This window comes from Acinonyx jubatus, chromosome B1 (assembly GCF_027475565.1).
Source record: "Acinonyx jubatus isolate Ajub_Pintada_27869175 chromosome B1, VMU_Ajub_asm_v1.0, whole genome shotgun sequence".
NCBI classification, from domain to species: domain Eukaryota; kingdom Metazoa; phylum Chordata; class Mammalia; order Carnivora; family Felidae; genus Acinonyx; species Acinonyx jubatus.
In genome coordinates this window covers 120,457,934-120,482,753 of record NC_069382.1, presented here as the reverse complement: position 1 = coordinate 120,482,753, position 24,820 = coordinate 120,457,934, and the positions used below count along the sequence as shown (strand labels likewise).

General features: G+C 42.7%; 1 protein-coding gene across 5 annotated transcripts in view; it reads right to left on the bottom strand.

Annotated features, from left to right (window-relative positions):
* TSPAN5 (tetraspanin 5) overlaps positions 1 to 24,820 on the bottom strand; it is a 173,543-nt gene that overhangs the window by 99,710 nt on the left and 49,013 nt on the right. The window contains exon 2 of one of the 5 annotated variants that reach the window (XR_008296232.1): positions 11,975 to 12,068. The exons of the other annotated variants lie outside the window; for them this stretch is intronic. The gene's annotated coding sequence lies outside the window, so the exon portion shown is untranslated. The remainder of the gene's footprint in view (positions 1 to 11,974; positions 12,069 to 24,820) is intronic. 5 annotated transcript variants of the gene reach the window in all.

The window sequence follows — 24,820 nt, the reverse complement described above, 5'->3', positions numbered from 1 at the left end:
TGAAATTCCCTGCAGAGGAATGTGAAATTATGTGGAATAGACAGAAATGTTGAGCTCTAGGATGAAACAAGCATTGAGAAAGGGGTCCTCCCAGCATACTGCATCCGAAAGAGTAAACAAAACTATACAACCACCCAAACCTCAACATTCTTTTCATTCTTGTCTTTGTCCCATTTAACAAAAGTAGACAGCACCACGTCCTTCCTTCCAGGTCCAGCACAGCTCTCTGCTTCTCCTCTCGTCATTCTCTGGCCATCTCAGGAGTCCCCTCCTCTAACCTGAGCAGGGCACCACCCCAAGGCACACCTGTTGGAAGCTTCTAGAGAAAGTAAGATGGTCTGTTTTCCACCCACATGTGCCCCACAACATTGACCATTGTCCTGTATTCTCTCTTTAGTACATAATAAATACCCCTGGCGTGATTATGACTGTCAAGGGCACAGGGAGATGTGCTGGGTGGAACAGCTGGGGAGTGGGCAGCTTTCCTCCACACAAAGCCCTGAAGCACAACAGCTGCCGCCCCCAGGTCCTCAGAGAGGGCATGGTCAACTGCCACAGAACATCTCCACCAGTATTCCATTCCCAAGAAGCCCAAGCTGGCCCTGCTCCTGCCATGCTCCCAGCTCCATCCTGACACCCTCCAGTGTGCACACATGTTCCTCTTCCTGTAACAGAACCACCATAACCTCAATCAGAGGGAGGAAAAACCACCACCAACCACTGAACCTCCACCAACCTATGCCTCAGTGCAGCATTTCTCACATGAACCAGGAGCAAGTTAAATTTCTGGTGCCCTAAACCAATGAGCAACCTGAGAAAGAATTAATAGCACAACCCATGCAACTCTGCAGAAAAGAATAGATTCGTAGTTCTGTTTTAAAAGAGAGAGAGAGAGCGCACGCAGGAACATGAGCTGAGGAAATGAATGTTTAACCAAAGGCCAGAGCTCCATTCTGTTAAATTTGATTATTTTTTAACACTTCTTTGAAACAACATGGTTATTCATTTTCCCACTAAAATGGTAAGACAACAATAAAGACAGAAAAATTGCATTACAAGAATGTACTTCAACATTAAGGCTTCCACACACAGCTATCACTCCCCATTACCAAGGTCGCTTTTCAAGACTTTCTCTAATCCTAGCCACCTCATGCAGCATTAAGAGGGCACTTAGGCTTATCTATGGAGAGCAAAAGTGTCCTAGGTTTATTCAAATCAGATCTTCATAAGCAATATGAAGGATGGTCATGAAAAGGTTTTAAAAAAAATTATTTTGCTGCAATTTATGAAACTTTATGTAAGAATATATGTGAAACTTTTCACACATTTGTATTTATTTAAATTTGTTTTTAGATTTACATACAAGTTAGCTACCATAGTGCAACAATGATTTCAGGAGTAGATTCCTTAATGCCCCTTATCCATTCAGCCCATCCCCCCACCCACAATGCTTCCAGTAACCCTCTGTTTGTTCTCCATATTTAAGGGTTTCTTATGTTTTGTCCACCCCCCCCCGTTTTTATATTATCTTTGCTTCCCTTCCCTTATGTTCATCTGTTCTGTGTCAAAGTCCTCATATAAGTGAAGTCACGTATTTGTCTTTCTCTAATCTCGCTTAGCATAATACCCTCTAGTTCTATCCACGTAGATGCAAATGGCAAGATTTCATTCTTTTTGATTGCCGCATAATACTCCATTGTATACATATACCACATCTTCTTGACCCATTCATCCATCGATGGACATTTGGGCTCTTTCCATACTTTGGCTATTGTTGATATCACACACTTGTATTTATATGCCAGATTAGGTTTTTAAAAAAAAATCTTTAGATCCAAGCGGATGTTTAAATCATTCCGTAAAATAATTTATATGCACACGTGATGATTGGCTAAGACATCTGCTCTGTGACATTTTCACATTACACAACAACCTTTTTTTCCATTAGTGAGTCTCTCCAGATTTTGTCTAGGAAAACAAACAAACAAAACCTTTCATGCCTATTTGCCCAGAGAAAACAGAAATACTAGGTGAAAAAGAATGGTCTGTTGCTCTAAGGAAATTAAGCTCTTGTCCATCACAATTGTAAACATACATGTTCAGATGCAGGTTTTACACACAGAGGTCTGAGAAACTATCGTGGGTCGTGACCGCCCATTCTGATCAGCTAGTGCAAATGGAGGCTGATGAAGGGGGCTGCATGGACCGGTCTACCCCACCCCAAAGTCCAGGGAAAACTCTCCTGACCCAGACTGCTCAGTTCCGGCCAGGCTGGGCTGTCTAGCTGACCTCTTTCACTCTGATGCACACTGGGAAGATTTTGAGGGTAGAATTACCCCAGGCTCTGCCGTCCAGGGTAGGCTGGAAGCCCCATCTACACTCGCTTCTTCAACTCTCCTGCACAGAGCAGTGGAGAACAACTCACCTACGCAACCTGGAGAAGGCTGCCCGGAGAAAAGTCAAGGAGAGGAGAACAGACACCAGATCACCAAGATGATGGCCATAACAGCCAATATGAACAGTGAATAACACTGTTGGACAAATTATAAGAAAACTAGAAACCATGTCTAATTTTCTTGTGAATAAATTGAGATATTCGATTTTAAAGCCAAACCACAGAATTTTTAACAACATGAAAGCCTATTTTTCAATTAAAAATGAGAAACCTGCCACTTAAGAATGTTTACAATGTCAGCCAGGTGCAGACAGGTATAGAAAGAGCTTCCTGTCTGCTGCCCAGGGAGGGGCTGTGAAGAAGTATGTAATTTGTTCCTGGAGTTTTTTTCCAACTGTAATTTCTGTGGAAAACGAGAGACTCTGGCTAGATCTCCATTCTCTCCCCTCTACTGCCTCTACTCAAATCCCTCCTTTGTGGACCAAAGTTAATGACTTCAATCTGGAAGCACAGGCTGACCATTAGAAACCCCAGAACCAGTAAAAGGGGCAAGAAAAAATAACTGGAACAATTTGTTGGCTCTGAGAGGCTCATTATGCTCTCAAAAGAAAACAAGTACTCATTTTGAGGAACTCCTGATTTGAGTTTCATTTTCTAAGACTTGTATAGAATCGAGGACAGCCAAGAAGATATTTTAACAACAAAATAACGAAAACATGTAACTACAGAGATGGGAAAACCTTTCAGAGAATATAGCAAAGCCCAAAGGAGTGTGGGTGGCTTGGCTGGAACATCCTAAACTGCTTACCGAGAAAAGGGGTTCCACCTCAGAACTCTGTCATCTCTAATATGTTTTCCCTAGATAACCCAGTCAATCATCACTAGCAGATTTCCATGTGCAAGTAGGGTCAGGAATGCATAACGTTGCCCTCAGGAAGCTCCTTTCTACACTCAGAACTTTCTACACTCCCCGGGCTTTTAGGCGACTCCTTTTCTCCTGTTCCTTTATCTCAATCTTTTCTGCTAATCCCTCTGTAGGGTACTAATTACTCTGTCACAATTACATTACTCCACAAACAAGGACAACACCATACAATAAAGTCAAAATGGATTAATATTGTATTTACTGAATTAACTTAATATATTGTAATCACATCATTAGCAGATTTTACAGCGTCTGAAAAAGGAACGGTAATTCTTTCCCATTGTTTTCAGTGCCACCAACTTTGATTAAAAAACAAAACAAAACAAGAAATATTTCCAAATTACCTGTACAGCCAGCAGTCTGCCCCCTCCACCCCCCCCTTTTTTTTTCCTAAGAGACCCACAGCATGAAACCAAATCCCACTATTTTTCACAAGACTAACTAGACATGGAGGTCAACTTAGGGGCTCAGTAGGGAGAAACTCGGGTGCTGACCAGGATGTCTGGGCCCAAGAGATTACCACTAGTAATCTGGTTCAAATTATGATGCTGTCTAGGACCAAGTTCATGCAAACCTGCAAGGAAAGTCAATGCACACCACACACGCAGGAGTAAAATGAAATGGAAAAGCATGCAGAAGAGATTTGTTTCCAGTCCTGATAGTAAGTGCAGGACGGCATTCACCGGCTTGCCACACACAGATGTGAACAGAAGCCTCATCGACAAGACACCCAGTGATCTCTACCCTAAGCTTAAAATCCCAAGTCTTGAGGCAAACAATGCTGCAGAACAATTTTTTTTTTCTTTCAGGAATCCTCCAGCTCCTTGTAAAATGAAGTCCAGAATGTCTTCCCACTAGCTTATTTTCCACATCGCTAAAATTCAAAGATGAATTCACATTATATTCTTTATCAGTGCTTCCCCAGCACTAATCCCACTACAGTTAAGTCTTGAAGCACACAGGTTTGAACTGCATGGGTCCACTTACATGCAGATTTTTTCCCCAATAAATACAGTGCAGCACTGCATCCATTTTCCTCTTCCTTGTGATTTTCTTAGCTTTTTTCTCTAGCTTACTTTATTCTAAGAACACAGTATATAACACACATGTAGATCTTACAAAATAGATGTTAATTTGCTGTTTATGTTATCAGTAAGGCTTCTGGTTAATAGTAGGCAATTCGTAGTTAAGTTTTGGGAGAGTTAAAAGTTATATGTGAGTTTTATTTTTAAAATTTTTTTAATGTTTATTTATCTTTGAAGGAGAGAGAGACAGAGCACGAGTGGGAGAGGGGCAGAGAGAGAGAGAGAGAAACACAGAATCTGAAGCTGGCTCCAGGCTCTGAGCTGTCAGCACAGAGCCACATATGAGGCTCGAACTCACAAAGCTGTGAGATCATGACCCGGGCCGAAGTTGGACGCTTAACCGACTGAGCCACCCAGGTGCTCCCATTTTATTTATTTTCTAATACATGAATTTTCAAGTTCATGGGGGCCAGTGCCCGTAAACCCTGGGTTGTTCAAGGGCCAACTGTAAGTTGTAATTAAGGTGTCTCCCTTGTTAAAACTGCAAGTCCCTGAGGGCAGGGGTTACGTTGGTTTGATCTATATCAAAGTACTAATGACCAGAATGAAGACAAGTATGCATGAAAGCATGGTACCCACAAGAGATGTAAAATAACTACCATGAGTTGTGAATTCCCTATGTGAGACAAAAACAAAACACAGGGGGCACCTGGGTGGCGCAGTGGGTTAAGCGTCCGACTTCAGCCAGGTCACGATCTCGCGGTCCGTGAGTTCGAGCCCCACGTCGGGCTCTGGGCTGATGGCTCAGAGCCTGGAGCCTGTTTCCGATTCTGTGTCTCCCTCTCTCTCTGCCCCTCCCCCATTCATGCTCTGCCTCTCTCTGTCCCAAAAATAAATAAACGTTGAAAAAAAAAAAAAGATTAAAAAAAAACAAAACAAAACACAGTCCTTGGTATCTACAAGGAGAAGAGGCAGATCTACTTACATCTAGAACACAAAATGTTGTATTCATCCAGAAGTCACCCACCTTCCATTCCCACTATCCCCCTCAACCGTAACCCAATTCAACTTGTCAACTGAAATAATCCAGGCAAAGTGGTTTGAAAGTCAAGGCCATGCATTGACCCCTTTCACTTCTATTTCATTTTACCAGTTTGATCCTAGATTTCTACTTTTATTCTTCATACACCAGCATAAATTTCCTTCATTTTGTCTCTACAGAGATGGCATTTGAATGATTAAAAGAAGGAAGGCAATTAGCCCCATGATCCTGACAAATTTTCAACTTGAGAGAAGAGTGTTGCGTGAAGGCAAGAGCCAGGGGGGCTCAGAGAGCAGAGAGTCTCAGATTAAGCACCTGCTCCCTCCCATGATCCCATGACCTTGTCTGTGTTGCTGATCCTCAGTGCACCAGTGTTCTCATCAGCAATATGGAAGTAGGTAACCAGACCACCCTCATGTAGTTCAGAGGAGGGAGTGGGAGAGTACATGTCCAGTGCCCCACAGGGAGCCTGGGTCATGGCAGGCCTTCTGTCCACCACACCTGGGAGGATGTGCTGCTTCACCATTCCCTATTCCCATCCAACTTCCACCACACAGTCAATAGGTCTCTGCGGTATTTGTACACATACACAGACTGGCACCTACCATCCTTGACCCTGGCTCCTTCTCTGCCCCTAAACTCACCTCCCAATCTCAAAACACCCCCTGAGCCAAAGGCCATGGGACCCACTATACCCTCTGGCACCAGAGCTTGTTTGGAGGAAAAGGAGTGGCGAGACCTTCTGAATTACTCTTACTATATAATAAGGACACTTGAGCGACTGCCATCTTACGGAAAAGTTATCCAATCCTTAACATTCAAGATAAGCAGTCAAAAATGCTTTTTATTTAAAATTTTCCAGTTACTGAACAAGCACATATGCCTAAGTATTACTGAGGCTGGAGAGTGTGTAGAATACTCAACCCTGCTTCCCAAGCACCATCGTACTACGTAAGCACTTAACACCAGCTCAATAACTGTTGAATAAATGAATCAATGAACAAATAACCAGCAGGTAAGAAAACAGACTTACAAATGAGGAGCAAATACACAAGAGTATTTGCAAAGACACAACTGGTTCCTACTTTAACCTGCAGGCTTCCCAAGTCAAAGATTCTGTGATCTCCTCAAGCTAACTTGTCCTTGTCCCAAGGTTCCAAGAGGAGAACCCTAAAGGACATCTGCCTCCTCATACTACAGGACTATCACCACGCAAAGCATGATGAATCAGACTTCAGAGAAAATGGAGGTGCCTAGAGAATCCACTCAAGGCATGTTTTGACAATTTATCCTCAGAGCACCCAAGGTTCCAGACTCCATCTACTTCCTTCTCTCAACAACAAATACCAACAAGAGGAGACCTAAAGTTTGAGGGCACCATGCCTCCTCCTCCCACCATTTCTCAAGCCAACAGACTGGTGGCCAGCTTCAAGAGAATAGCATTCTTGCACTGCCTTTACCTGCCCTTACCTCTGATATAGCTCAGAGGAAGTGGTTTCTTGAGGTCGGGACTGATGTTGAAAGAGCACAAGACCCGGGAATCAAGAAATCTGATTTTTTTTTTTTAATTTTTTTTTTCAACGTTTATTTATTTTTGGGACAGAGAGAGACAGAGCATGAACGGGGGAGGGGCAGAGAGACAGGGAGACACAGAATCGGAAACAGGCTCCAGGCTCTGAGCCATCAGCCCAGAGCCCGACACGGGGCTCGAACTCACGGACCGTGAGATCGTGACCTGGCTGAAGTCGGATGCTCAACCGACTGCGCCACCCAGGCGCCCCAAGAAATCTGATTTTTAATCCAGAATGTGCTCCAAACCAGATCTGTGCCTTGGACGATCGAGCTTTCTTCCCTGGACACCAATCTCAACTGTGAGATGAGACCCCGTAGGAGATCACGAAGGTTCCTTGCGGCACCACGACATGGAGACTACATATGCAGCTGAGAAGATGAGCCAATTTTGCTCTCTGGCCGCTGACTAAATCCTATTTTTAAATCCGGTTTCTCAGTCTCCCGAAAAAGTTGGCCTGACAAAATAAGACACCACGACACAATCTGGAAGAACCAGCGCTGTTAAAGCAGTGAGCTTCAAGACTCCCTAATGGCACGTTTTGAATCTTGTGTCCACTGGCACCTGACCTCCTACACAGCCAAATGTACTGGGAAAGATCTTTAAGGGTAGTCTCAAGTTAGAAGAAGCTATAGTATGATTTCCTTTTAAAATCTAGGTAAAAACGGCTTCCAATTCATTTAAAAGTACTATTCTGGATCTGTTACCAGAAGAGCAAACCTCTAATTTTTTTTTCCCCTTCCTCTCTTTTCTACTAACCACTGAAGACCTTGCAAAAATCCAACATCTCCCCATTAACTGCCTTCTCACATCTGCAGCAGGCCTCGTGCAATTTCTGAGCCAGGGCATCGTTTCCAAGGGAACAAAGCAAGGGGGGGTGGGGACAGAGATAGGTCTAGCACATTTAATATGCAGATGAACTAGGTCACTCAGTAGTCTTTCACTAATAGGCAAGAAGATAGATGAAAGCCTTCTATTCTTTCTTCTCCATTTTATATTATGAGGAATTTATTTGGGGCTCTGACAACAGACCTAACAATTATCCTTTGGCAACGTGGTTTCCAAAATACAAAACTCCAAAGAGAGTTTGTACAGTTAATCAAGCGAAAAGCAGCTTCTGTTGAGAAAGTCTAAATGGAAAAAGGAAAGGGGTCCTGGAGCACTGAATCTAATTCTAGACACTTGTTTTTGCAGTTCCCTTACAGCTAACGAACAATGGCACAGCACATGCGCCCCTGCCAACTCTTCACTCGAGCGGTTAGAATCCCCATTCTGATCTCCCCATCGAGCCGGCAGCATGCACAAGAAACTCCCAGTTCCCCAGTTGGAGGAGTGACTTTGGCTTCCAAAGGGGAAAGGGAAGCCAAGGAGGTGGTGCTGTCCTGCCCCCCGGCACAAAGGCAGGGAACTGAATGCGCTGGCTCTCGGGAGGCAGAGGGGGCCAAAAGCCAAGGGTGAGGGGCTGACGCAGGGCCGCTGTCTCCTCTGACGGGTCTTCTCCGATGGCCCGCATGCGGTGCTGCCGCCACCACACATGCCAACGACCGCTTCCCAGCCATCCTTCCAGAAGAGTGAAGAAGCCCCAAGAGAGTGGGGGCTGCGGAAGGGTCAGTTCAGCATACCCCAGTAACAACAACAAAGAGATGTTCTGGCGGGTCACAGGCAGAGATGAAGAGGCATTTGTGTGCACCAGCAATCCAATCAGACAGCCCTGCTTGGCACAGCAGGGAGGGCGAGGCTCCCCAGAGCTACAGAACCCTGGAGCATGAGACACCAGGACTTCTAGCGTTCTCCATGGCAAACAAAGACCCATTGTGTTTTCCCGGGCAGCCGTGCTGCCAACTTGTCTCACACCTTCCAAAGGGGCCTCGTTATTAGTCTCTTCCTGGGCCGTCTGCCTTTTCCTCGGCTCCATGAAGAGTAAACATGTATTTCACCACTCTAAAGGAGGTGAGCGCGGTCGGGGGGGAAGCAAACAAGTCAGAAACAAGCTCCTTCAGTGCAGACCTCGCTGAGGCGAGGCACACTTGCCATCTCCACAAAGACCATGGCACTTGGGCCCAGGTCCACAAGGCCCGGCCATTTCCAAGTCTTCCAATAATAATAACTGGCCCCTTTGGCATTTCACCGAAGGCGTTCCCTATGCTTCTCACCCTGTCCTTTTACTTGTATCTTAAATGAAACTCACAGCCAAGCCATCCTCCAGCCAAGCACAGGCCTGAGCTCTCTCTTCTGCAAACTGGACGTTCTGTGTACCACTTTGGAGACTCCTTTCATTTTCCTGTTTTGTAAAAATGGTCACGTCTTGGAAAGTTAAAAAGGAATTAATTTTATCACGGTCTGCAGGATGACAAAATAAAAGGGGCATTAGGACTCCAAGGCATCATGGAGTCTTTGAAGTGAGGCAACTGAGCCAATGTCACATGAACATGGTGACCAGTCACAGAGGCTGCAGAGGACCAGAGAAATCTGTTCTCACCATATGTCTCACTAAGTAAAGAAAGGGCAGTACTGGGTGTTAACTTCAATTTAAAGTTAACAACTCTCTTCTGTTCCTGAGTGGGCCACTTCTGAAAAAAAGGGATTTTAAAACTACACTGCCTATTTTTTAAAGAATCTCTTCTTGGGGCATATGGGTGGCTCAGTTAAGCCTTTGACTTCGGCTCAGGTCATGATCTCACGGTTCGTGGGTTCGAGCCCCGCAATGGGCTCACATGCTGACAGCTCAGAGCCTGAAGTCTGCTTCAGATTCTATGTCTCCCTTGCTCTCTGCTCTTCCCCTACTTGCGCTCGGTCTCTCAAAACTAAACATTAAAAAAAAAAAAAAAAAAATTAAAGAATCTCTTCTCATCTCCCATAGGTCCTTATACTTATTTTCACTATTTTAAAAATCTCCCACGGTACCCATTATTCCCAGTGCTTGAAAATAAAGGACAAAGATTAAATGACAGAAAAAGAAAGCCAAAGAAAGTTCAGTTATGATATTCATAGAGATAAGGTGGCCCTGTGGCATATGGATCTGTCCTAACAGATCCTTGCCAAAGGCAAATTTAAGCTTTCCAATCATTTGTGTGCCCCCAGAAGACTTCAAATGTTGTTTCTCTAATGTGAGCACTGAAATAAGGTCATTGAGTTTACATTTAATAACATCTTACATTTGTCAAGTGCTTTGTTTTTTAAGGTGTTCATTTCCAACTTGTCATTATAAATGTCACGTTTATTTTTTGACAAAAACCCTGGAAGCTTGGCTGGAAAATAAGCTCCTATTACATTCTACATATGAGAAACCTGAGGCCCCGAATAGGTATGAGGCCTAGAAAATAATACAGCAGAAGGGTGGCGGTTCTGTGACGAGACTCCATACACTGATCGCTAATGCTAGGCTCCCTCCACAACACCTCCCCCTCAGTGCTCTCCACAGGGGAAGAAAGTCCACCCTGGACTGGTCCATGCTGGAAAGGAGACCTACATAATCTTTAATAGCAGACAACTGTAGGCCATCACATTGTGAATTCCTGCACAGCAAACATGGGTCAGCAAATTGAGGCAGGCAGATTTTTGTATTCTTTCTCATGCGTCATCTAATCCCCCCAAACTAAGACCAATCCTTGCCGGAGGCACTGAAGAATGTGGGTGTTTAACAGCCGGCTCACCAGCCTGACTTGGAGAAGTAGCCAGAAATAGTCCCAGGGCTTTCAGGAAAAGCCTCTGATGAGGGCTTTAACAGACAAAGGAAAGAGGTGGGGGGCGGGGGGGGCAATTACCAGGGAATGTAATTCCCTATAAACACCAATTTGGAGTAATTGACAAGAGGGTGAGGGGCACCTTTCTTTCCTCCTTGGCAGGATTTCTTTACATCAGCTGGATAATTGCTTCCGTTCCACAATTGCCTAGACCTACAATTGGATAGGAGCAGGTTATCCACGTACAGACTACCAGAATTAGACTCAGAACGGAAACGCCAATGATGTAATTAAGTTTTTACTAATACTTTGCCATGGAACAGAAATGTTCATTACCTTGTGCTAAGTGTGTCTTCTCTGACCAAAGTGTAAAATGTTGAGGCAAAATACACCGTATCTTCTATCTGGTGTTGCAGTGTTAGGAGAAGCATATCAAGGAAATGTTGCCACAGAGGGTGGTCAGGTCCCCCCACCCCCCCCCTTTACTTTTTTCTTCTTTAAGAATCTGCTGAGTTATTTCAATAGCATATCAAGCTCCATTTACACAATCACACCTCTTTCCCCTACTGCAATCACAGGTAATGAGCTTCCAACATCAGACTGATTCTCAGCAGCCCAGCCTGCTGTCTGCAATTCCAGTCACACCACTGTATATCGGGAAGGCAAAGTACACAAGAGACCAGGAAATAAAAGTGCACCACCTCCATTTCAAAAGGAGCCACACACGGATCACAAACTCCTCTAGCCCCCTACTAATCAGTCAAGCATTCCACAAAATGCTTATGGTGCCACTGGACATATAGTTGTATGTGATATGGACCAGAGCCAGGAAGCTGCCCAACAAAGGAAACAAAGTCACTAGCCAATTATGTGCCAGGCACAAGGCCAGAAGTTGCCGCTTCTTTCATCTCATCCAATTTTCCATAAACCACTGTGGACATCCCTCTTTTACAGATGAGGAAATGGAGGTCACAGTGCTGGCCAGGGTCATGACTTGAACATGAGTCAAACTCCAAGTCTGGTGCCATTTCTACTCATTACCTAAACCAGGCCCCTCAAGGCTGAAGTGGTTCTTGTAGCCAAGTTATCAGTATTAAGAAAGAGGAGTTATCCTGAAGAAGGCTTTGATCAGGAAAGGAACTCTAGGTCATTGTCTGGCAGCCCAGGTGAACTTGGTCTTCAACTCCAACATACCATATCTAGATGAAGAGAGGAGCCCCCTTGAAAACTGAACAGCCACTTCATCCCACATTTTACATGCCAAATATACAACATACTGATTTCTTCAGACACTTAATTCCCTTTAATTTGGGTTTCATCAAATTTAGGTTTACCTTGACAAGATAATAGCTATGAAATTTTGAGATCTTAAACTAGGAGCTCTTCAAGTAGCTGACTCTCCAAATAAATACCCATCGGTGCAGGAACCTGAGAAGACAAGAACGAACACACATTTTGGTAACTCAGTAAACCTCAAATACCTATGTCTGCCTCAAGCGGGAAATCAGCTTCCCTAGTTTTTTTTTGCCTATTTGATAGCCCATTGGAATTCTATCAGCCACTTTGCTCTGCTAGGCTTCTCCCATATGTTAGGTGTTTTCTCTTCATTTCAGGGATAGGATAGTTTTGCTGGTCTGCTAAATTCAAAGGCAGGAACAACAGGAACTGAAGAGTCACTTAAAGAAAGACAAGAAGAAAATGTGCCAGAAAGTAATACTGTTTATACTGTTTACTCCTTAAGTTTGCCAAAGATCTACAGGAAAACCCTGTTAAAATATACACTTTAAAAAGTCCCCAAAAGCTTTCGAAATAAGCATGTAATCCAGAAGGACATTTCAAAACAATCAAAATGGACCAGTATAAAAGTGCTGATAGTCCCCCATTACTTACGGATTACAGCCTAGAAAGTTATTTTTTAACTGGTTTGTTACACTTGGAAAGTAACGTTTTTCTATAGAAACAGGGTCATAATTAGTACTTTCTTTACCTTTTTTTTTTAACTTTTTTAACGGAAACTGAAAAAGAAATCAACTCTGAGGTATAATTTACTTAAAATATACTCACTTTGAATGTACAGTTAAGTGTGTTGTGACAACTGTATACACATGTAATCATTCCACATCAAGATCTAGAACCTTCCCACCAACCCCCCCAAAATTCCCTTAATCCCCATGCCAAGAACGAAACAACTACCGATCTTTCTGTAAATACTAGCTCTGCCTGTTTCAAAACTTCAAATAAATGATTCCTACAGTGTGCAATCATTTATGTCACCCTTCTGACTCAGTACAATGTTTCTGCAATCCGTGCATGTTGTATATAGCCACAGTTGGGTCCTTTTTTGAGTGGTAGTCCACTTATAAATGATACAACTATTGGTTTAACCATTCCCTGGGTGATGGACACCTTGGTTGTTTTCCAGTGTCCATCTGGAACTGGTGTAAACACTCACACACACGTATTCTTGTGAGTACATTTCAATTATCTTTGGTAACTGCTAAATGGTTGATAAAGCTTAAAAATGGACCCACAAAGGCCTTTTCAGTCTGCTGTGTGCCTGATGCTATCACTGCTGAACTGGTCGAAAGGAGGCCTGTGGTATAAGAGGTGGTGTGTACAGGAGGAGAATTGTCTCTGCATTTTTCTACTGGCAAAACTAGAAACACTTTGCCAATTTCAAATTTTCTTTCGGACAAAGCCCCATTTACGCACCTCTCTCCCCACCCCCATAGGTGGCTAAGTGCTCACAACCCTCCTGTCACCCCTACTCTAAATCCCCAATGAAGCCACAGAACCAGCCCATCTCTCTGCCAAAGTGTCATCAGTCTCCAAAATTACATTCTTCTCCTTTCCTTCCTCTCCCCCTACAAATCAAAACTTCTGCCCCTATTTAATTGCTCATATTTAGGGATTAGGAAGGCAATCCGATTAAATGGACCTTTGCATGAAACACCGGTAACCCCTTTAAATGAAGATGTTGAAACAAAAGTTAAAGAGATAGCCATCTTTATAATCCTACAATACTGCTCTTACTCCAAATAAGGACAATGAAGTGAAATAATGAGAGGTCAGTATAGGAGGCAAGGCAGGGGAAGATTTATTCTTCCTTTTAGGATAGGAAGTTCACTGTGTTTATAGGCTAGACCTGCCACATCGTATTCTGTGTCCTCCAAAGTTATTTGTTTTTCACAGTTTCTTTCCTTCTTCTACATTCTCTGCTCACAAATTCTCAAAAAGTCTCATGTTCTTTTTACATTAGAACTCACAGTCACGGCAGCATGGTGGTGGTGAGGAGGTCATTCGAAAGCGGAATAATGACATCCATACTAGAGTAAGATCTTTAGGGGTCTCACTACCAGTTCAGTTAGACTGCACCCTACCAGGCACTTTGCTGAGGAAGCTCCCAGCTAGATCATTAACATCGTATGCTTTCACAAGGCTGACAAAGAACATTTGCCATGGGCCTATTATAAAAGATCAGATTTCAGAAACTCAAGCATAAAAGCAATGTTGCTATCAAAATAAGTCTGTTAACAGATTTTGAACCTAAAACCATTATTAGCCAGCTCACACTAGGGCGTGAAAGACAAAATCAGTGCCACTGTGGTTTTTGTCTTTTTTTTTTTTAATGTTTATTTTTGAGAGACAGAGACAGAGAGAGAGAGAGAGAGAGAGAGAGAGAGAGAAAGAGAGAGCAAGCACATGCACACATGTGACTGGGGAAGGTGCAGAGAGAGGAAGAGAGAGATTCCCAAGCAGGCCCCACACTGCCAGTGCAGAGCCCCACGCAGGGCTCAAACCCACAAACCTTGAGATCGTGACCTGAGCTGAATCAAAAGAGTCAGATGTTTAACCTACTGAGCCACCCAGTCACCCCTGGTTTTTGTCTTCTATCTCATCTCTCATGAACTGACTTACCCAGACAGCTTAGGTATCATCCAGGCAATGGACAAAACAGTTCTGATTTATGCAACCATCTCCGAGTTCTAGTTCTAGTGGAGCAAACACTTTCAAATGGATCAGAAGTGTTTCATTTAAGTAATATAAAGTTAATGCACCATAAGAGCCCAATCTGCTTTACAGCTCATGAGTTCAAGCCCCACATCAGGCTCTGTGTTCACAGCATGGAGCCTGCTTGGGAGTCTCTGTCTCCCTCTCACTCTGTCCCTCCACCACATGCTTGCTTGCTCTCTCAAAAATAAACATAAAAAAAAAAAAAAAAGTCCAATTTGCTTTGGTGGACTGGTCCTGTGTCAAGTTACAGACACAGCTCTTCTTCACAGTGGAAAAGAGAGCCAGTGTCCACATTTGGCCCCTTGAGATTTCTTATCCCCCTGCTACTTACTCTGGAGCTTGAGACCAGTCCCAGCCAGCCGAGATTAGAAAAGCCACAAAACTCCTCTAATCACTTCTGAGTCGTACAGACTCTAAGGCAACCCAATCCTAATAGGCACTTGAGAAACAATTACTTTCTTGAATTTCTGGAATTACTTGGTCATTTTGAACTACCACTCTGATCACCTGCCATTTCCTCTTCCCTGTGTGATGCTAACTTAACCTTTGGAACTGTTGAAAATGGGGTGAGCCAGGATGAAAGAAAAAAAAGAGAATATTAGGACCTTCAATCACCCAGCACTGCAGTGAGCTCTCAGTGCTCTAGATTTCAGTGGTGCTGCGGCACCAGGTAAACTCCTTATTGTCCACTCTAGGAAAGGAGACCAAAACTCCATTCATACAATGGTGCTCCCCATCACCAATCACTCAAGCTTCATATAGGTTCTCTACTTGATACCAAACAAACAAACAAAGGTTATTTTAGTCAATTCCTGGGCTTCCTGAAGACTTCTTTCCACAAAAATGAATGCTTTGTAATGCTAAGGAGATTCTCACACTGAAGACTGTTCTCACATGTCTTCATCAAAATGACAGCGTCACTGCATCTTTGACACCATGCCGTTCTGGAACTGAAGAACTGAGATGAATCAGCAAGGCATTGTCTTGTAAAATAGCTAACGTGACATGGGACATGTTAATAGGAATAAGACATGTAGGGACTATGAAGTCATCTCCTGCCATAATCTAAACAGTAGTGGGATTCATACTTGAACGCCAAATGCAGTCTTAAGTTCCAATTTTCAAGATAAGCGAACAAACTGGAACCAGCCCAGGAGGCTTATATTTGGAGAAAGTGGTGTTCCCAAATGTGTAAAAACGTTTTACAACTGTCCTTGAAATCCACAAGAAGGGAAACGGAAAAGAGAGTATCTATTGAGCACATACTCTGTTCTCAGTACCACTCACCCTTAAACAATATGGGCCTGAACTGCACAGCTCCACATAGACACAGATTTTTTTTTTCTCCATTAAATACAGTATTGTATTCTAGATGTATTTTCTCTTATGATTTTTTCAATAACTTTTTTTTTCTAGCTCCCTTTACTGTAAGAATATAGGATATGGTACATATAACATACAACATATGTGTTACTTGACCACTTATGTTATCAATAAGGCTTCTGGTCAACAGGAGGCTATCAGTAGTTAACTTTTGAGGGAGTCAAAAGTTATATGCAGATTTTTGATGGGGGGTCGGGGTGGGGGGAGAGGGGGTGGGTGGTCAACGGCCCTAACCCTTACACTGTTCAAGGGTCAACTGTATGCTTTATAGGACTCTTCATTTAATCTCTAACACAACCCTAAAAACCAGGTTTCAAGCCTTTTGTAAAGGCTAAAAAGTATTAAGCAGCTTGTCCAGAAACACTCAGCTAGGATTCCTCAACCCTTCTCTCCCCCTGGATGTCACTCTTAAAAAACCCAGGTGCTACCAGGCTCTTCAAATTCAGCAGATCCAAAATTGGATTCACTTTCTACTTGCTCTACATTTTAACTATTTTACATATACATATGTAAAATATAAAATCTTTTAAATATTTCCATGAATAAGGGCAGTTCATAATGGTTTAACAATCAGTAATAGATTATTTAGGCTTCTCTTTTTTTGTTGTTGCTAAAACAAAGAACTATTTCAGAAAGTCTGGTGGTCTAAGGTTTGAAAGAGTCAAACATTTTAATATAACCTTGAAGCAATAACTGGATTATCAGCATGTCAGGGAAGAAATATGCCAATTATCAAGCAACGACTTGGCTAAAGTTCAGTTGTGGGAGTGTTAATTAATTCAATGAAAAGAATGTTGCACTGCCCTTCCAGGACTGATCTGTGGACAATGCCACCGACCTACAACTATAGCAGGTGAGAAGAGCAGAAACATACTTCTGCCCCTCCTCCACCTCCCATTCATGGCAGCTGCTATGCACCGTGCCCCCCTGTGGGAAATCTCCAGAGTCTCTGACCCAAAGAATGCCCAGAGGACAACAAGCATACCATTTTTAAGCAAAATATTCTGCAGATACCGCAGTCCATCTATAATGCTAACTTAAAAGGGGCGCCTGAGGGGGGCCTGGGTGGTTCAGTCGGTTGAGCGCCCACTTCGGCTTAGGTCGGCTCAGGTCATGATCTCGCGGTCTGTGAGTTCGAGCCCCGCGTCGGGCCCCTGTGCTGACAGCTCAGAGCCCGGAGCCTGTTTCAGATTCTGTGTCTCCCTCTCTCTGACCCTCCCCCGTACATGCTCTGTCTCTCTCTGTCTCAAAAATAAATAAACGTTAAAAAAAAAATTTTTTTTTAATAAAAATAAAAAAAATAATATAAAAAAAAGGGGGGGGCGTCTGAGTGGCTCAGTCGGTTAGGCGACCGACTTCGGCTCAGGTCACCATCTCGAGGTCTGTGGGTTCGAGCCCCGCGTTGGGCTCTGTGCTGACAGCCCGGAGCCTGGAGCCTCCTTCGGATTCTGTATCTCCCTCTCTCTCTGTCCCTCCCCTGCTCATGCTCTGTTTCCCTCTGTCTCTCAATAATAAACGTTAAAAAAAAATTTTTAAATATAAAATAAAATGCCTTGTGTTTACACAGCCTTTAATTAGCCCAACCCCTGGTGGGAATGCAAACTGGTGCAGCCACTCTGGAAAACAGTATGGAGGTTCCTCAAAAAATTAAAAATAGAGCTACTGTACGACCCAGCAATTGTACTACTACGTATTTATCCAAGAGATACAGGTGTGCTGTTTCGAAGGGACACATGCACCCCCATGGTTATAGCAGCACTATCAACAATAGCCAAAGTATGGAAAGAGCCCAAATGTCCATCAATAGACAAATGAATAAAGAAGATGTGGTGTGTGTGTACACACACACACACACACAATGGAGTATTACTCAGCAATCAAAAAGAATGAAATCTTGCCATTTGCAACTACGTGGATAGAACTAGATGGTATTATGCTAAGTGAAATTAGTCAGAGAAAGACAAATATCATGAGTTCACTCACGTGAGGACTTTAAGACACAGAACAGATGAACATAAGGGAAGGGAACCAAAATAATATAAAAACAGGGAGGGCAACAAAACATAAGAGACTCTTAAATATGGAGAACAAACAGAGGGTTACTGGAGGGGTTGTGGGGGTGGGGGATGGGCTAAACAGGTTAAGGGGTGATTCCTTACAGGTAAGGAATCTACCCCTAAAATCATTGTTGCACTGTATGCTAATTAACTTGGATGTAAATTAAAAAAGAAAAAAAAAATTAGCTCAGCCCCAAACTATCAATCCCTCAGCCTATTCCAGCCCTGGGAAGAACCAAAGGAAGAACCAATTTCTGAGGACTTATAAACAGTCTAAAACTAGAGATATACATGTGGCTGTTTAAAATTCCCCCGTTTTGAGTTAATGTGTGTTTTTTGGTTCTGTATCTCAGCTGTCAATCCAGGATTGCTCCGGAAAACCACAAACCACTGTGAAATATGCTATCTCCCTGCAGCTCCTCTCCGCTGTGTGGACTTCATGGAATTGCCCTCATCAGAAGCAACTGCAACTCTAGCCCTGGAATCAGAGCGTGTTCTGGTTACCTGACGTGCGGCTCATGCTGAAACCACCATTTGTCATCTCCGTCTATGGCATTTTTATGCATATAGCACATTTCTCCCAAAGGGCAGTTGAATGGCATCACTTTGTACCGCAGTCTCAACTGCTCTGGGCAGTCAGGACCATCCAGAATCATGCACATCACAGCAGCCTGTATTTTTCATCAGAGCATCCTAGATGTGCTCTCAGAATCAAAGGAGAATCTACTCAACTATTTTCATGTGATGCGGTAGCAATAGGCCAAAGGAAGCTTGATTTTATTTTTGCAGATTACCCGTACCCTTGAAATAGTCCTTGTTACATAAAGCAATTCATCGAGTCCAATTCTGGCTTTCCCCCATTCTGGAATATTCATGCTCAGATTTGTACTTGCAAAAGAAAACAGGACAGACACAGAACACTTAGACCACAAAACCTTCCAAAGCAATATCAGACTATCCTCACAAGCTACTCAAGGAAAAGTAAGGAAACATCTGTCTGCACCACATACTATTCCTAGATAAAACTATAAGGGAGATACAGTTTTTCTGAATTCTCTATATACCTATGCTAGGGTTTAAACCTTTTCCACCGCCCATCTTATTCTCTACCTTTCACTCCAGATCAAACACGATTATCAAGGAAATGTATTCTGAGGTATTTCTGTATTGGGATACGTTTTTAGTTTTAGACTACAACTTAGTGGCTATGATTAGCAATGGCTCACGTGGGAAAGTTTACGCAACTATTGAACACATATGAACGAAAATGAGGAACTGAATAAAAAGTCTTTTCCATTCCCAAATTTTTATGACTATTTTTTAATGAAGAAGAACAGAAAATGAAAGCTTGATAAGGAAATGCAATTTGATTCTTAAGAGGCTTTCCTGCAAGTCTCATTCCAAATTAAAAAATACATTTTCATCTTTATGAGGCATTAGTGAAAGGTCCCGACGTGAATGTGCTTTTGCAAGAAGGTAAAAATACAAAACAAAACGATACACCGACTCTTCATAAAGTGGCAAGGTAGAAAACTGACCACAGCAAAGGGCCACTCCCTAAGGTGAGATATCCAACGGATATTCTGGTCAGGATCCTGAATGACCACAGAGGAAAATCATCACTCAGGCAGGGAGGTCGGCAAGGAAAACCCACTCTCACCCTGCTCACTGTCCCCGTTCTGGGTATAATCTTGCTTTATCGGTTGTTACAACTCCTGGCAGCTCAAACAATCAAGTTCTCAGAAGAATGGGGGAGAGAGCTCAGAGAACCACATGCTGCGATCTCAGTATCCCACACAAAGACTTTTTCTAAAAAACAACTGTAGGAAGCGGTCACAAGGAAAGCATTTCCATGTGGCTGGTAGTGCAGAGGATGGCACATACATGAAGACTTGCTGTAAAAACCTTAGACATTAACCCCTCACCTACTGAAGTAACGTGCTTTCTTTAAAGAATTCTAAGAAAGAATTCTAATACTCACCCTGTTTCTCCTTCTACCTTGGTTTCCAGGAAGCTCAGATATAAATGTAATGCTCATTGGCAAGAACTTTGCTAGCCTAGGTTATTTGGTATAATCATTCCCCCCTTCCTCCATGTGGTTTTGACCATCTATTTATGTTTTATCAGTCCTCTTTGTCTACATATACATTTTTGTTACAATCTTCCTTAAATACTTGTGCCTGTGATTGGAATACACAGTTAAGAAAAACATTGTAATGCCTTGAACAAAGCTTATATACACTGCACCTAGCATTTTATTTATCTTTTGAGAAATCTGCGGAGAAAGTTGAACTTCGGAGCCTTATCCATAATATGCTAGACGTAAGCTGCTGGAGTGTAAATGAATGACCAAAAACATCGTCTCAACTCACAGGATTCTCTACTCCATTATGCAGATGTCCCTCCCCCATCACAGACAAACATACCTGTGATAGGAATTCTTTCAGTTGAATCCCTTCTGATTTTTAAAAGCTATGGAACTTCTCCCCTAGAAAAAATGGACACCTTCACATACACACACACACACACACACACACACACACACACACACACACACATTGGACTTGTAACTTGAGGCATTCACAGACCCATCTGGGTTACTTCTTGCTACAGAGATGGTAGGGACAAGGGTAAGTCTCTGCAGCAGGCATCTACCTGGAATCTCTCCTGTGCCCAACCCACCCATCAGGGCAGCTCCACATGGAGCTACAAGCTCCTGACCTCCTTTCCCGGTCCCCAGTGAACCACCCACAGAGAGGGCCAGTCTTCTGTGACAGTGTAGATCCCAACACTGGGAAATGACAATGGGAAAACGAAGCCCAGGTCTCCTGACCCCAGCATTTTCACCCTCCCCAGTATTAAGTGGCAGCATCCTTTCTCTCCAGGAGAAAAAAAAAAAAAAAAATCTGTAACAATTTCCCACTGTTACAAAGGAAATAAATGCAGTGCCTTATTTTTACCCACAAAAAAAAAAAAAAAAAAAAAATCACACAATGCTTCCTTCAGTCTCTCCCCCCAATATATCTGATTTGCCTTTGAAGATTTTTCTAACTCCAAACCCTCAGTACTCACCCTCAAAAAATACATATGTTTCTTCTTTTCCCCCACCACTACCTTTAAATTCTTTTGTTGCTCCCCCAGACGAAATTGCAATTATTGATAAATGGTATTTATTTGTTTACTGAGCAAAGCATCCCTTATCACAGACAAAGGCTTACATCACTCCCTTGCATAAGACTTAAATTTAGAGGGTTTTATGTAGCCAATTAGGATTAGACTAGGAGGTCACAATGACAATGGCCTAGAGAGTAGTAAAAGAAAGAAGAGAAAAGAAAAAAATAACCACCAACACTGGACAGTCCACCTGGATCTACTGGGATTTTCAATCATAATATTAAATCCAACTAAAAAATATTACGGGGGGGGGGGGGCAGGGAGAGAGAAGACTGCTGTGCAAGCTTTATCCATGACGAATTAACTTAAAATTGCTAAGGAGGAGATCTGAATATTGGATTTTTCAAAGCTCCTTGTTAGTCTACTGTGGGGCCAGAGTGGAGGACCACCCGACCTAGTGCATTCTAAGGGAAGTAGGTGCAGCAGGGAGGGTCAGGGCAAAAGCAGAGTTGGTGGTGGCAGTGGAAGTTAAACCAGATGTGTCCCTTGTTGCTGGTCCTCCCAAATAGACATATTCATCCAGGGAGGTGTTTGTAGGGAATCCATTTTTTGAGCAACAGTGGTGACAGCCAGCAGCCCAAGCAGTATGGGGGACAGGAGTGGGGGAGTGAAGGAAGTTTCTCATGAACACAGCCCCCAAACCAGTCTCCATCCTCTTGGGCTCTGGGTACAGACCCAGAAAATCTATTCAGATTTTCTCTGGACTCATGGGTGTCTTAAAGGACAAGCTTCTAGCAGCTTGTTCATCATCACCACTTCTCAGTTCAGAGTATTCCTAATACCCCAAACTCCCTGGATGGGCAAGGCACAATTTGCCCCTATCTTAATGGGGCTGGAAGGTCCCCACTCCCGGAAAAGACCAAGGGAGACAGAGCTGAACCTGAGGGAGAGTGAACATGACAACCAGCTAGAGATGAAGGGTTCTGAGCAGAAGGGGAGCACAAGATAAGTCGCAGGCTAACTGATTTCTGTTGCTTCAGGAGCACCTTGCCCTCAAGTAACAAGCAAGAGGGCCCCACATCCAACACAAACAAGCTAATAGAATTTGCAATAATTAGCCCAGCTGCTGTATAAAAAACCTACAAAAAACCCCAAACCTACACAGCCCTCTCTTGCTTGAGCTCTACTCTACTCAGTCACTTTTCACAGCAGAAATCCTTCTTCTAAAATCTGAGGACAGGTAAACCAACATCCTTTTTGTTTTGGGTTCAAAATTAGCTACCAAAATGGACACTGATCATGAGCTGGACTCACCTAGGAGGTCTTACAGGTACCAACCATAAACAGGACCACAAAGCACTCTGATGAAGAGCAAACGAAGTGGACCCAAGAAGCACAGTCAAGCATATGTTAAAAAAAAAAAAACAAACAGTCTGATTAACTAAGAGCTACAGTAGAAACATCATAAAATGTTCTGTGGTGGCCCTTCACTCTCCGTCTTTATTAACTAACCATTCATCTAGTGTCCCTCACACACCCTAATATTGCATCAAGAAGGAAGGATGACTAATGTGGTAGACCATACCCTGGCATCTTCCCATCGCTCCTTTGCCCCAATACTTTTAACCAGCCAAGTCACGCCCCCCGCCCCCCAAGGGAGACTATACTTCCCACGCTCCCCTAAGGCTGGGTAAACTCCTACGACTATAACGGATATATGACTTTAAGGGATGTGTCAACTTCAGGGTCGCCTTCTTAAAGATATAGCCACTTGAACCACTGACTTGAGACATGGTAACAAAGGAAGCCACCTGGTCAGGGGTGGAAGAAGGTAGCACCTCCCCCTCTTAGGCTTTACTACTCACCTCTGAATTATGATCTGAGGACCACTGTACTCAGGGGTGTTCTGGTCACACATCCTGAGTACTAATCCTGAGACTAATCCACATCCTGAGTAATTCCAGAAGGAAGCAGAGAACTCATTTTGTAGCCCTGACTCCAATATTGGTTTGGGGAAAGCCACTTAACCTCCCCCTTCCACAGTTTCCTTCTTTATAACTTGCAGATAAAAGTACCAATAACAAGAATCAAATGTACTATCAAAGTACAAATGCTTTGGAAAGTTCTATGATATAACTACAACGCACACACTTGTGGAAGGTACTGCCCAGAATGAAACCTGGTTCCAGTTATACCCAAATACTACTACTTTTGACAAGCTAAAATGTCAGTTCACCATGGTGATGAAATGTGAACTCTTTTAAATATATCAAATACTTACAAATAGGATTTGTACACACAGACATTAAGATGTCCATTAAAACTAGGAACCAGGATAAACTTTTAGCCAGACTCACCAAAAAAAAAAAAAAAAGGACCCCAATAAAATCATAAATAAAAGAGGAGAAATAACAACCAACACAACAGAAATACAAAGGGTTATAAGAGGAGGTTATGAAAATTTATATGCCAACAAATTGGACAGAAGAAATGGATAAATTCTTAGAAACATCATCTCCCAAAACTGAATCAAGAAGAAATAGAAAATCTGAGCAAATGGATAACCTGCCAAGAAAGTGAATCAGTAAACAAAACAGACAAAAGTCCAGGGTCCAGACGGCTTCACAGATGAACTCTACTGAACATTTAAAGAAGACTTAATACCTATTCTTCTCAAAGTATTCCAAAATATAGAAGGAAGACTTCCAAATTCATTCTAGGAGGTCAGCATTACCCTGATACTAAAACCAGACAAAGACACTACAAAAAAAGTGAACTACAGGCCAGCATTCTGATGAACATAGACACAAAAATCCTCAACAAAACATTAGCAAACTGGACATATTAAAAAAGTGGCATTTATCCCTGGGATGATACAAGGGTGATTTAACACTCACAAATCAATGTGATACGTGACATCAAAAGAAATGATAAAAACCATATGATCATCTCAATAGATGCAGAAAAAGCAATTTGACAAAGTACAGCATCCATTCATGATAAAAATCCTCAAAGTAGGGTTAGAGGGAACATACCTCAACATAATCAAAGCCATATATGAAAAACCCACAGCTAACATCATGCTCAATGATGAAAATAGTATGATACTAGCACAAAAACAGACACATAGATCAACGGACCAGAATAGAGAACCCAGAAAAACCCGCAATTATATGATCAATCTTCAACAAGGGAAGACTAGACAATAAGGAAAAGACAGTCCTTCAACAAATAGTGCTGGGAAAATTGGACAGTCACACGCAAAAGAATGAAACCAGACTTCCTTTCACCATAAACAAAAATAATTCAAAATGGATTAAAGACCTAAATGTGAGACCTGAAACCATAAAAATCCTAGAAGAAAGCACATGCAGTTATTTCTCTGATATTGGCCATAACAACTTTTTTCTAGAAAGGTCTCGTAAGGGAAACATGCAAAAACTATTGGGACTACATCAAAATAAAAAGCTTCTGCACAGCAAAGGAAACCATCAGCAACAAAAAAGAGGCCATAGTGAATGCAAGAAGATATTTGCAAATGATAAATCCAATAAAAGGTTAAAGCCAAGATACATATGTAACATATAATTCAACATCCAAAATCCAAATAAT